This window comes from Diceros bicornis, chromosome 32, assembly GCF_020826845.1.
Source record: "Diceros bicornis minor isolate mBicDic1 chromosome 32, mDicBic1.mat.cur, whole genome shotgun sequence".
Lineage (NCBI taxonomy): Eukaryota > Metazoa > Chordata > Mammalia > Perissodactyla > Rhinocerotidae > Diceros > Diceros bicornis.
The window spans coordinates 24,776,820-24,790,253 of NC_080771.1; the positions used below are offsets into that span (position 1 = coordinate 24,776,820).

The following is a 13,434-nucleotide window of genomic DNA, read 5'->3' on the forward strand; positions in this document are numbered from 1 at the left end:
AAACATGCTGCCAGAGTGTGAGGGTCCCGGTCCGGGAAGACTTCTTGGAGTAAGTGCAATCTGCAGGACCCTGCAAGAAATGTATGGCTGCTGCTGGTAACAGGAATTCCCTCTGGGAGCCGGGACTACTGAACTGAACTGTAAACTTAAAAATGGTTAAGATGGTAAATTTTAGAGCCGGCCCCATGGCTTAGCGGTTGAGTGTGTGCACTCTGCTGCTGGCGGCCCGGGTTCGGATCCCGGGCACGCACCGACGCACCGCTTCTCCGGCCATGCTGAGGCCGCATCCCACATACAGCAACTAGAAGGATGTGCAACTATGACATACAACTATCTACTGGGGCTTTGGGGATAAAAAAGGAGAAGGATTGGCAATAGATGTTAGCTCAGAGCCGGTCTTCCTCAGCAAAAAGAGGAGGATTAGCAAGGATGTTAGCTCAGGGCCAATCTTCCTCACACACAAAAAAAAAGATGGTAAATTTTATGTTGTGTGTATTTTACTACAGTTAGAAAAAAAAGAGCGAAGCCCTGCATCTCTTTGCGTCAGAGCCGTTTGTGTTTCCTTCTCTACGAACAGTCTATTCATATTCTTTTCACACTTCCTGTTGTTGTCTTGGTCATCTTCTTACTGATTTGCAGAGCACTTCATACTAGTCTTTTACCTCTGATCTAAATTACAAAAATTTCTTCCCTTTTTCTATTGAATTAGTTTCTGTTGTTATTTTTGGTCTTTAGCTTAGTAAAAGGTAGAGTTCTGACTGAAATTTTTAAAAACCATTTTATTGTGGAAAACTTGAAATACATGTAAAATTAGAAACATGATGAACCCCAAGTAGCCATCATCTCTCAGATTCAACAATTATCAATTTAGCCAACCTTGTTGTATCTATTCTTCCACAACTTTGGATTATTTTGAAGCAAACTCCAGACATCTTATCATTCCATAAATACAATTTCAGTATATACCAATAAATGAGGCCTCTTAAAAAAAAACCACAACACCATTAGCACACTTAAAACTAATAATAATTACTTAATATCCATTGGTCAGTGTTCAAATTTCCACTTTTCTCACACATTTTTTTTTAGTTTGTTTGAATTAGGATTCAGATAACATCCATATATTGCAATTGGTTGATACAGCTTTTTTAAATTTACGGATTCTCCTCTATGTCTTTTTTTAAAATTTGCAATGTGTTCATTGAAGAAACTGGGTCATTTGTCCTGTACAGTTTTTCACTGAATTTTGTTGATTGCATCTCCATGGTTTCAAATAACATGTTCCTCTAATACCTGTATTTTCTGTACATTGGTAGTTGTCAGATTTGGGGTGATTTCTTTTTTCAATACTACTTTCAGTGTGTCATACTTCCATCAGCGGTCAGTTTCTGTTTGTCTTCAAATGAGGCCAGTTGTCTTCATTTTTTGTGATACTGGTAGCCATTGCTGATTTTTGATTGATCCACTAATTTATCCAGAGTCGACAGTTTTTTAGTAGGTGGTTCCCCAATTGTCCCTGCACCATTTATAGAATAATTCATCTTTTCCCCCACTTACTTGAAATGTATCTTTACCATATGCCAAATTTCCATGAGTATTTGAGTTTATTTCTAGACTTGCATGTCTATGTCATTGATCTATCATACTATTTTTTTTTTATTTTTTTTGTGAGGAAGATCAGCCCTGAGCTAACGTCCATGCTAATCCTCCTCTTTTTGCTGAGGAAGACCGGCTCTGAGCAAACATCTGTTGCCAATCCTCCTCCTTTTTTTTCCCCAAAGCCCCAGTAGATAGTTGTATGTCATAGTTGCACATCCTTCTAGTTGCTGTATGTGGGAAGCGGCCTCAGCATGGCCGGAGAAGCAGTGCGTCAGTGTGTGCCCGGGATCCGAACCTGGGCCGCCAGTAGCGAGCAGAGTGCACGCACTTAACCGCTAAGCCATGGGGCCGGCCTATCATACTATTTTAACTTTATAATATGTTTCTTTATAATATGTAATATATATATATATATGTATATATATATATATACATATATAATATAATATGTAACTTTATAATATGTAATCTTTATAATATGTTTAATATCTGAGAGGGCTAACATCTTTCACTACTGTTACTTTTTCAGAAATTTCCTGACTAGTTTTGCTTGTTAGTTTTCCAAATGAATTTTTAAAATCAATTTATCTGGGGCCGCCCAGTAGCGTAGTGGGTTAAGTGCATGCGCTCCGTGGCCTGGGCTTTGCAGGTTCGGATCCTGGGTGCACACCAATGCACTGCTTGTCAAGCCATGCTGTGGCAGACGTCCCATATAAAGTAGAGGAAGATGAGCATGGATGTTAGCCCAGTGCCAATCTTCCTCAGCAAAAATGAGGAGGATTGGCAACAGATGTTAGTTCAGGGCTGATCTTCCTCACACACAAAAAATAAAATAAAATCAATTTATCTATTTGTACTGGGATCCCAATAAATTTATAGATTAACTTGGTTTCTTTTTGATATTCTTCCCATCCAAGATCATAGTATTTTTTCATTTAATCTTTACAACAACTCTAAAAAGTAGGGTCTATTATTATTATTCCCATCTTACAGATGAAAAAACTGTGTAACTTGCTTTGGGTCACACAAATCATTAGACATGGGAGCTGCCAGACTGGTCTTCCTTTAAGCTTCTGTCCCCCAAACAGAAATCTAGGGAGGGTGGGAGCTAGCTCCTCTTTGCACCTTGCTACTTAGCAGCTGTCTGCCTCCAAAGCCCTGTGCTCTCATCTGCCATGTTCCACCGCCTCTCTTGCACTGGACAGTTCACCAGCAAAGCTAGGCTTTTAAATGAACGACGCAAATTCAAGTGCTACACAAAGGGTGAGGTTCACATGGGGCTGAGGCAGTTGGGGAGAAACTTCTGGAAGAAGGAAAACTCAAGGTAGACTTTGGACAGTCAGGCAGAATTTGGATGGGTGGAGAAGATTGGAATGCACAACCAGCAAGAGGAAATGGGTGAACCAATTTGCCATCTAATTGGGAAGGAGTGAGGGTGATGACGGGAGTTCTTGTTGGACCTGAGGATAGAGAGGGTCTCTCTGTCCTGCCCGTGAAAAGGCATCTTAATTCTCCCTGAATAATCTGCTAATAGAGATTTGGGAGATGGATGTAAATTCAAAAAGTCTCATTTACCTTCTGCCTGTGAGGGGATGTTGCCGTTCCACGTGACTCAGGTGCAGAGGCAAAGCTCTTGCAGGAAGGGCCTGGCACCTGGTTTTATGGGCAGGGCATAGGCTTGCATGTGGATTACTGAGCCCCCCATGGCCTGCGATGGGGACACAAATCTAAAGGAAACAGAAAACCATTCCAGAGTCAACCTTAGTCAGGGTCCAATGCCTCTGGTGGCCACTTGGCTACTTGCCCAAGGACCTAGGGATAACTCACTCTTCTAGCCGTTGGTCGATGGGGGAAAGGCGAGAGCCTGGGCCCCCAGGACTCAGAGCAGCTACTCCCTTTGCCAAAGATAAACAAAGCCGGACAGTAGCTAAACTGGTAAGGCCAAATTTTAACCAGTAATATACTATTGCAATAGGGAAGAGGGTCCAGCGTGAACTGAACTCAACTTCGATTTGCACAGAATGGGCATTTTAAAGGGAAAATGAGGGAGTACGTAGAGAGGTGAGCAGGGTCTCAATAGAGTCAGGGAAATGAAAAATTACACAGGGTTGGTCAGTGTAAATGCTGATTAGGCCGGTTGTGTCTGTTAGTTGGCAATTATCAAAGTTAGGATGCTATCCTTCCACAGAGACTGGGAGACAGAGGCCTATCCTTAGTGATGATTACATTTCCAAGGAATGGCTTTCAGGTCCTTGGGAAAGACACTCCTGAGTTGTAGGAGATACATGTACATCTCAAAGAGACAGAGGAAGAAGTCACAATTGTAAGCCCTTTTTAGTAAATACTCTAAGAAGGGGTGGTCAGGGGCCTATCACCAGGTGTTGGCTAGAACAAACACTAAATTCTTTTGGCAGCCTTGAGATTTATCAGACAGGCACTTTAAAGGGGGCTAGGGCCATCCTAGGGATGTGGCTTTGAACTGTTAGAAGCTATGTTATTGTGTTTGTCTTTTAATGGGGGGGGTGGGGGGTAGGTGAAATCATTTGTGTTGAGAGTGTAGTTTTTTATTTATTTATTTTTATTATTTTTTTTTTTAATTTTTATTTATTTATTTTTTCCCCCAAAGCCCCAGTAGATAGTTGTATGTCATAGCTACACATCCTTCTAGTTGCTGTATGTGGGACGTGGCCTCAGCATGGCCGGAAAAGCAGTGCGTCAGTGCACACCCGGGATCCAAACCCAGGCCGCCAGAAGCAGAGCGTGCGCACTTAACCGCTAAGCCACCGGGCCGGCCCAAGAGTGTAGTTTTTATAGGCCAAGGTTGAGGCCTGTTGACGAAGAGGGCTCAAAGGAGCCTGGCTAGAGTTTGGTCAAGCAGAGAACTTTTGTCAGCTTGCAGCTGAAAGAGTCTGGGATTGTGCCTGAGGGTGATGGTCACCCTCTGGTGAAGGGTTTCCCCTTCAGAGGTTTGTAGTTCCCAGAACATCAGGACAGCAGGTGGTAAGGAGAGTCTACCTGGGTAGGTATGAGAATCACTCTCAGATATTTGACACGTCAGGCATCTACCTCCCCACCTCTCACTCCCCTCAGCCTGTTTTAGGTCATAGCCCACTCAGAGGCAGTGGATTCTACCGAGCTAGAGTAGGCGTTTGAGATCCCCTGGTTTGCATCCATAGCTCGGGGGATAGCACCAGGTATACCTCTGCTGCCCCACTTCCAAACAGAAACTCTTCCCAGCTTTAGAGAGAATGATACCAGCTCAATACAAGGTTGACATAAGGGAAGCCATATTGTAGAAAAGAAACCATATTGTAACTTTGAATGACCTGATTAATTAACCCAGCTGGATATGCACCTTCCAGGAGATATACATGCTCTATAGATTTTTGTGGCCCCTCCAAGTTGTGATAAGTTGATAACTTTTTTCTTTTCAGTTCCTTGGAAATGTGATGACCCCCGGGCAGAGAGTCTATGATGACAGCCATCATCAATGACAACTGAAAGATCTGAGTATAGGGCATTGCTCTGGTCTCTGATGAGTGTCCAGTAAAACAAAAGATTATCAGGAACTAAGACCAGACATCTGCCCCAACCCGAGACCAGCTCCCTATATAACTGGCCTGTAGTCTTTGTTCTGTGAGATGGTTCTTTCTGACATTAGTCAGCCATCTTCCCCCTTGCTGGCAAGCTGTAATAAAATCCCTTTCTTTCCTACCACCTTGCCTCTCGACTACTTGCGTGTCTTGGGGTGGGCAGATGACCCACCTTGGGCAGTAACAGGAACGCCAAGGGCCAAGGTGTGGAACACCTTTCAGTCAGCTGGCCCACACACTATTTTCCCTTTACTGGATGAACTGATTTGTTTATTTAATTACAATTAAAAAGAGCATTTCTATGCTAAACTAGACTGGGACCCTGCCTTCCATGGCCTTGCTCTTCAGAGGCTATTATTATACTACAGCAGACCCATCCTTGAAGGACAATGCCAGAACTCCAGCCAACAAACACCACCAGCAGTAGTTCTCCAAGTGGTTCCCCAGAGCAGCAGCATCAGCGTCACGTGGGATCTTGTTAGAAATGCAAATTCTCAGGCTCAACTCTGGAGTTAAAGAAACAGCAACTGGGGGTGTGGGCGAGCTGTGTTTGAACCAGCTCTCCCGGAGAATCTGATACACGCCAAAGTTTGAGAACTACTGACCTATAGGCCTCCCCTCTGCCAGAGAAGATGAAGCGTGGAGGGCGAAATGCAGTTCACCTGGAGCTTCATTAAGGATTTGAGCTAGGTTTGGAAGTTGGAGAAAGGATGTGCTAAGAGAAGACATGGAAAAATATTTAAATGTGTGCACTTTACCCTAAACAGTAGGGAGGTAAGAGCATCCAACAGAAAGAGAATGAGACTGGAATGGGAAGGTGCCCCAGTGGGTGAGCACTCCAGGAAACCCACAGACACTCAGCCCGCTTTCCCCAGGAGGGGAAAACCCCATGCCCACGCAGCTCCTGACGCTCTCTCTCCTCAGGCCTGAGCGCAGCGGCCCCACCGCAGCTCCGGCTTGGGGAGCCCGGGCACGAAGCCGAGCTGGCCTCAGGTCATGATTCTTTGCGAGCGCGAGTGGGAACGGTACCCGGGGCGCGGTTCGCGGACCGGAGGCTTCTCCTCCAGTCGGGCTTGGCTGCAGCTGACCACAGCCGCGTGTGAAAGGCATCCTGGGCTAGTCTGCACCTCCCTGGAGATGCAGGTATTCAACCCTGGTCCGGGGCACCGCAGACCCCACATTCTGTGTCTCAACCGCCGGGAGGCCGGCCTTCTGGGAATGGAGATTTCCCATCCCCCCTCCCCTCCTGCGCGGTAGACCCTCTGAGCCCCGGCCGAACTACAAAGCCCACAATACCTAGGGCGTGCGCGCGCTGTTTTCTGGGAGTAGTAGTTTTGGATGCGGGGCACCCCTAGCGGCCCAGCGCCGGCTGGACTCCATATCCCAGCATGCCCAGGGGCTTGCGGGAGGAGGTGGGAGGGGAGAGACGGGGAGGATGTGAATGGGGAGGGGGCAGCGGCCCCCCTTCCCCCACCCTTCTCTTCAAGCCGGGCTGGAGTAGGGGGAGGGGCCGGCTGAGGCGGCGGCGGTAGCGGCGGCTTGCTCTGGGAGGGCAGGGCAGGCAAGGGCGGGACTGGCCCGCTGCGGGCGGACGAGGGAGCCGCGGAGCTAACGGGTCTGGACGCCCGCGGCGGCAGCTTTCTGCACGGGTGGAGGCGGCGGCAGGAGCGGCGAGCATGGCCCGCGCGGCGCCGTGCGCTGACTGAGGTGCGCGGGCGGGAAGAGGGCGGGCGGGATGCGGGGCGCTCCGGGCCCCTCGCTGCCCTGAATCCACTCTGCGCGGGGAGCTGGCTCGGTCCAGCGGCCCAGACCGGGCCGGTCCACCCCGGTAACTTCCCTCGGGTCGGGGCCCTGGGCTCCCCCGTGGGGGCGGAGGTCCGCTTGCCGTGGCCTCAATCCCGATCCCCGCCTTCTGTTTCTGCACATCAAGCCGCTCCCAGCCCTTCAGGCGCGATTGTTCCGCTCCTTGATAGCAACCGCCAGCCCCAGCCCTAGGAAGCGCTCCCTGCCCCAGTCCTGACTTCCAGTCCGTTAGCTAGTTGGTACCCCCAACCCCTGCGCGCTCCCGGCCTCTGCACTACGTGGAGACCCCTGCCCTGCTCCTCTTGGCAGGGGACTGTCTTTGCACCATCAACGCCTCTCTCCTCTTTCCCCTACCTGGCGCTGCCCCCTAGCCACCCCCCAGTGGCCCAGTTCTCTCTGATAAGACCTAACAGCTTGACCTCCTTCCCACTTTGGAGAAACTGAGGCACCCCACAAGCCAGGAAGTTGGCCAAGGCTGTACGCCAGTCCTGTGAGGGCTAGCCTGAGCCCATGCCTTGCAATGGAAGAGTCATTTCTTCCCTCTAGTCATTCCTCTGTGACTGGACCGAACTTCCCAGCCCCTTGCTGCACCTCTGGGCTGAGCTCTCATTGGTCTCCCCTTAGATTTCTGCCACTTCTTTTTCCCTCTCCTCCTTCCGGTCTCCCACTTCTGGCCCTCTCCTCCTGTAGAGAATCACCCACCCGTTGCTTGTTTGCTCAAGTTAGCCTTTCGATTTCTATTTCTTGCTCACTGCATCTATCTCCCATCTTGCCTCTTGCTTTACAGCTGCGTAAAGCACTGTAGAACAGAGTCTTAGGTGCTTTTGGGGGAAAGGGGAGAAAGAGGTACTGGTGGTGGAAAGGGACCAGCAGAGGGGTTCAGGGCACTCTTGGGCCCCTGGGAAATAGTCATTTCTAGCCTGTAACTCAGACTCCCATCTTATCTTTGGGACAGTTGTCTAGAAGCTGGTTGGTCATCCCTTCCCTTTTTTTTTTTTTTTTTTTGTGAGGTAGATCAGCCCTGAGCTAACATCCATGCCAATCCTCCTCTTTTTTTGCTGAGGAAGACTGGCCCTGGGCTAACATCCGTGCCCATCTTCCTCCACTTTATATGGGACGCCGCCACAGCATGGCATGACAAGCGGTGCATCGGTGTGCGCCTGGGATCTGAACCCGGGCTGCTGCAGCGGACCGCGCGCACTTAACCGCTACGCCACGGAGCCAGCCCCATGCCTTCCTCTTATTATGCCTGGTGGGCTCCAAAGTCCCTCTGAGATGGAGGGAACCTCCTATATTGATGGAGATGGCGGCATAAGATGAGAGTGGGAGACCACACCCCTAAGCTTCATCTTGCTTCTGCTGCTAACTTTGGAGGGGGTTCTGGTTCAGGGAAGGATGCTTGCTGGGTGCCCTGAGCTCTTTGTGGAGGAGGGCACAGTGGCTGAGGCGGTGATCCCGAGTTTAGTCGTGGTGTCCAGGATTTGAAGGGAAGAGGGAACTGGGGCTCAGAGAGGTGGCACAGACTTGCCTGTATAAATTCAGTGTTTTGTTTTCTCTTCTTTCTTTGGCTGATTTGCCTTTGGGTTGTCCCTTTCTAGCCCAATCCTCAGGTTCCTGGTGGGAAGTAGAGGGAGAGAGAGAAATCTATGAGCCATCAGGAGGCTTGGGAGGCTCTGGGAGTTCCTTGGGGTCCTGAGTGAGCAATCTTGATCTGAACCAGATGGTTCCCTGCTTCAGCATCCCCTCTCATATCCCTCTCCTTTGGCTGTGAATAGGACGCCTTTAACCTTGTAACTTGAGAATGGAGGAAGGGAGGCCAGGGGGCCAACTTTCTGTTTATGTTTATGTGTCTGCATCTGCACACTCGCAAGCCACATGCCGGGGGCCTGTGGGAGTGACCCTGCCCGAGACTGTGTTGTTATGATGTGCTGTGGCATGCTCACGGTCCCCTGGGAACTTTCTGAACCCAAACCCCATGTCAGGCCAGTTTCCAAGCTCCTAAGAACCACTGGGTGTAGCCTCATGGGAACATTTCCCCACATGCCTAAGGCACACCTCAGGGTGAGGATCCCTCTTCCTGAGAAAGCTACCTGGGCTTCAGGAGTCGGAAATAGCAGCATTGGGGGTGGTGTTCTCAGAACTGGTGTTCTCCTTTCCCCAGTTGTGGCAAGAGAAGGTCTAAGGGGTTGGGCCTGGGGAGAGGGGTGGGAAGCCAATTCCTCTGCCTTGTGCTATACCACATCCTGCCTTGTGTATTTGTGTACTTGATTTTGGCCCCCATTAGATTGTGGAAGTTCTTCAAATGTGTCCTCATTTCTGAAATACCACCGCCCAGCTCGGTCCTTGGCGCACAGTAGGTGTTCAGTAAATGTGTGAGTTAAAGTGGAGGGCCCTATGGTTAAAGGTTTAGGGCAGGATTCCTCATACTTGATCAGGCATCAGAATCCACTCGAGAGCTCTCTAAGGCACAGATTGCTGGGCCCTACTCCCACAGTTTTCTGATTCAGTCAGTCTGGGTGGGGCCTAGAATTTGTATTTCTGCCCAGCTCCTTGGAGATAACACTCTGAGAGCCGCTGGTTTGGGGCCATCACAGTTGCTTGGGAGATTAATCTAGGCAGATGTAAAGTCTTAAGAGAGACTTCCTTCCACTTTGCTTCCCCACCCAGGCTGTTCTGGCAGCTTCACTGGTTTGGCCTTTTCCTTTCATGCTCTTGCTGCCCAGCGTTGGCTAGGTTAATGGCAGGGGTGACTTATGGTGCCTCAGCTCCCAGTCCCACTGTAACCACGTAGTAGACACTGCCGCCTGGTTATTTGAAGGAAGGCCCCACAAAAGCAGGACATTTAGGAACCAGGGCTTTGGAAAAGGGGTGGCTGCATGGACATGGGGCAGCAGACTCTGAGGCAGGCCCTCGTCTGCCCTGTGCCCTGTGTTACAGACTGGGCAGGTCGGGGTGCCTGCAAAATAAGGTCCTGCCATGACGACACACTGGACAGGATGCCTAGGAATCTCCAAAATTTAGAAAAGCAGGAGGAGTCACTTACATCATGCTTTTACTTTGTGAAGCATTTTCCACCTGTTGTTTTTTAGGCCAATGAGAGGTTTATAAGGCAGATATAGACCCAGGTAGGGTTACTGAGGAGCAGAGAGATGCACTGTGGGTTACACAGCAGGCCCCAGGACTCCTGATTCCAACCTCTGATGGGGCATCTGCTAAACCAGTAGCTACTAATAGCTGGAATAATGGCTGCTATTCACTGGGTGCTTACTACTAGCCAGGCATGTGCTAGATGCTCTTAAATGTTAGCTTGTTGAATCCTCACAGCAACGTTGGGAGGTAAGCCTTATTGTCACTTTTTCGTTGATGAACTGAGACTTAGAACTTTTGAGACTTGCCCGAACTCAGCGAGTAAGTGGAAGATCTGGAATTCAAACTCAGGTCTTTCTGGGGCCAGCCCGGTGGCGTAGCGGTTAAGTGTGCATGCTCTGCTTCGGCGGCCTGGGGTTCGCGGGTTTGGATCCCTGGCGTGCACCGATGCACCGCTTGTCAAGCCATGCTGTGGCGGCATCCCATATAAAGTAGAGGAAGGTGGGCACAGATGTTAGCCCAGGGCCAGTCTTCCTCAGCAAAAAGAGGAGGATTGGCATCGGATGTTAGCTCAGGGCTAATCTTCCTCACAAAAAAACAAAACAAAACAAAAACAAACTCAGGTCTTTCTGATGGCACACCCCATGCTCTTTGTCACTCACTGTCTGTCTTACCCAGCAAACCTGTAATTGTCCTTTGGATTGTCTGCCCCCAGAGCCTGGAGAATTTTACTGAGCCTGGAACTATGCTGGGTGTTGTGGAGGAGACAACAATGACTGAGTCACTGTCCTCTGGGAGGAGGAGAAGACAAATACACCATTTCCTACAGTGGAAGGCAGAGGGACAGCCAGTGGCTTGTAGGTTTAAAGGAAGTAGAAGTCATCCCTATAGAGGGCTCAGAAGAGGCCTTTGGGATGGGCCCTGAAGAGGCAAGTAGAGTTCCAGCAGTGCCTGTGGGCTGGAGAGATGTGCAGGCCAACAGGTGCAGAGAGAGGCCATCACGGCACATTTAGGGAGTTTTCCCTTTTGGTTGGAGCATGGGGGATGTATTTCAAAAAGTAATGAGAAGATCCTGTTTGGTTACAAGCAACGCTTGGTCAACTTCAGCAGGAAAGGGCTTCCTTGGAAGACTGTGGGAACTCCTAGAATCAGAGGGATGACTCAGGACCCAGGTCCCCTCCACAGTCTTGGAGTGGGTGCAGCAGGAACCAAAGGCCAGCCTTTTCAGGGTACCACTGTCGCCAGGATAAATCTGCTTCAGCCGTGCTCTGTAATTTTGCCACCAAAGCCTGGGATTCACATCCCAAGGAGGAAATGTCTGGTTGGCCCAGCCTGGACCTTGCTCCCTCCCTTGGCCAGGGAAGGGCTGGTGGCATGGTGGCCAGTCCACCCAGACTGCATCCAAAAGCTAAAGTCCCTAGAGAAGAGGAAATGGACACTGCAAGAGATCAGTGATGAGGACTTGAATTGGCAGATGGCAAAGGAGGTATTTAGTTCTGACAAGTTTCTGAGCAGGCGGAGGGCAGACTGGCAGCTGGGTATGGCTAGGTCACAAGGGGGCCAGGAAAGAAGGGAAGGAGGACATGGAACACTAGATAGGGTCCAGGTGAGAGGTAATGAAGGCTGGGACTTGGTAGTAGAAATGGAAAAGAGGAGACTCTAGAGAGATTGTGAGTAGACATTATCTTCTGGAACAGACCCTCCTTGATTGGCTGGGGTTTGACATTTCAGTGCTTGGGTGATGAGGGTTGATTCTTTAGCTGAAATAGGACAGTCAGGAGGAGGTAAGGTTTGCAAGAGAGGACGATGTGTCTTTATTTCGGAGGAGCTGTGTGCAGGGTGCTGACAGCACACCTGGAACCCTGGTGAACGCATTACCCCTGACTCCACACTGCCTGGCGTTTGGGGCCACAAAGCCCCAGAGGCCCTGTGTATCCTGAAAGCAGCTAGGGCTTTCACGCCTGCATCTTTTCTGTCTCCATACTTGAGCCTGGGGCGGGCTTCTCCTTCCTTCCCCTTCCCTGCTCTCAGTTCCCATGCCCCAGCTTCCTCTGCATGTTCCACATACCTGACCCCTCACAAACTAAAGGGCCTGGCTCAGCTCTCTGGGGACCTAGATTTTTCTCCCTTTCTGCTCAGAATGCTTTTTAACAGTAAGTCCTTGTTAACTATTAGGGCAAACATCTTCAGGTGATATTTTGCAAGGAGAGGGTCTGAACTTTGCCTGCTGTCTGGGGAAAACAGGCTTTTCTTCCAGTTATGCCGTGCTCACCAGGGATGCCTGTGTGTATCCCTAACCAGCCATTCTAGAGTACTTCTTGGTGCTTATTTATAAATCATTATTGTAGTTACAACATATTATCAATCGAGCTTGCATGTAGCCATTGCAGATCTCTCCTAAGGCTCCAGGGTCCAGGCTGGGCTTTGGGCCACCCCACCTTTCCAGCTGAGAACTGGGAAAGTTCCTCCTACAGGAATGGGAGTGGGGGACAGGGTCCTCTCTGGGGTGGAGGCAGGAGGAGCTTTATCCCCACAGATTCTCAGAAGTTCATTTTGCTGGAGTGAAGAGGACTGTTCACCTCAATTCCAGCTGTTGCCATTCAAATATATGTGGTATTTTGCCCTCTATGCATGCAGTGCATATTACCAAGCACAACAAGGTAAACCCAGGGCAAGGGAAATCTAGAGAAAAATGTACTTTTTCTTTATTTTTGTAATCAGTGCTAAATTTTTATTTGTATAATAGTAATATCAAGACAAAACAAATAGTTTTGGTATAGGATGTTGAAAAACATCCTCAACCCAGCTTCTTCCTTCAGGAGGATGTGACTCTAAAAATGAGGAAGTCCAGAGAGGGTAAGCGATTTACTGACATCACCCCGCTAGTGGCAGAAGTGGGAGGGGAGCCAGTAGCACATGGGTCTCCTGCCTTGAGAAGCATTATTCTCTATCCTGTAGTCTTGTGTTTTTCTATCTTCCTGGATTATGATCTTTGCCCATTAGCATCCTTTTCCCTTTTCTCTCCTCTTGCTCTCTAGGATCAGGGTGAGAGACATACCAAAGGGACACAGAGGGCAGCCCCACTTCTGTGTGGTTAGGGCATGAGGCCGTCCTCAGGCTAAGGGGCCCCTCCTGCTCCCGAAAGGGTGGCATTGCAGGGCCCCAGAGAGGACAGGGGATCCTGAGGTGTTGGGGCATGACCTGGGGACCCCAGACAGTAGTCCTGCCCTGCTCTGCCCTTTCTGTCCAGAATCCTTCAGCTGCCAAGTCCTAGCATAGGGGGCAGGCAACACCCTTCCAGCCTGAGCAGATCTGCAGCCTTCTGAAAAAGAAAATCAGCTACAAATGTAAA

At 49.4% G+C, this 13,434-nt stretch overlaps 1 protein-coding gene across 4 annotated transcripts in view; it reads left to right on the forward strand.

Annotated features, from left to right (window-relative positions):
• The first annotated feature begins 6,715 nt into the window (after positions 1–6,715).
• The window catches only part of ST3GAL2 (ST3 beta-galactoside alpha-2,3-sialyltransferase 2), a 45,054-nt gene continuing 38,335 nt past the window's right edge, over positions 6,716–13,434 (forward strand). For all 4 annotated transcript variants that reach the window (XM_058528247.1, XM_058528246.1, XM_058528250.1 and 1 more), the window contains exon 1: positions 6,716–6,899. The gene's annotated coding sequence lies outside the window, so the exon portion shown is untranslated. The remainder of the gene's footprint in view (positions 6,900–13,434) is intronic.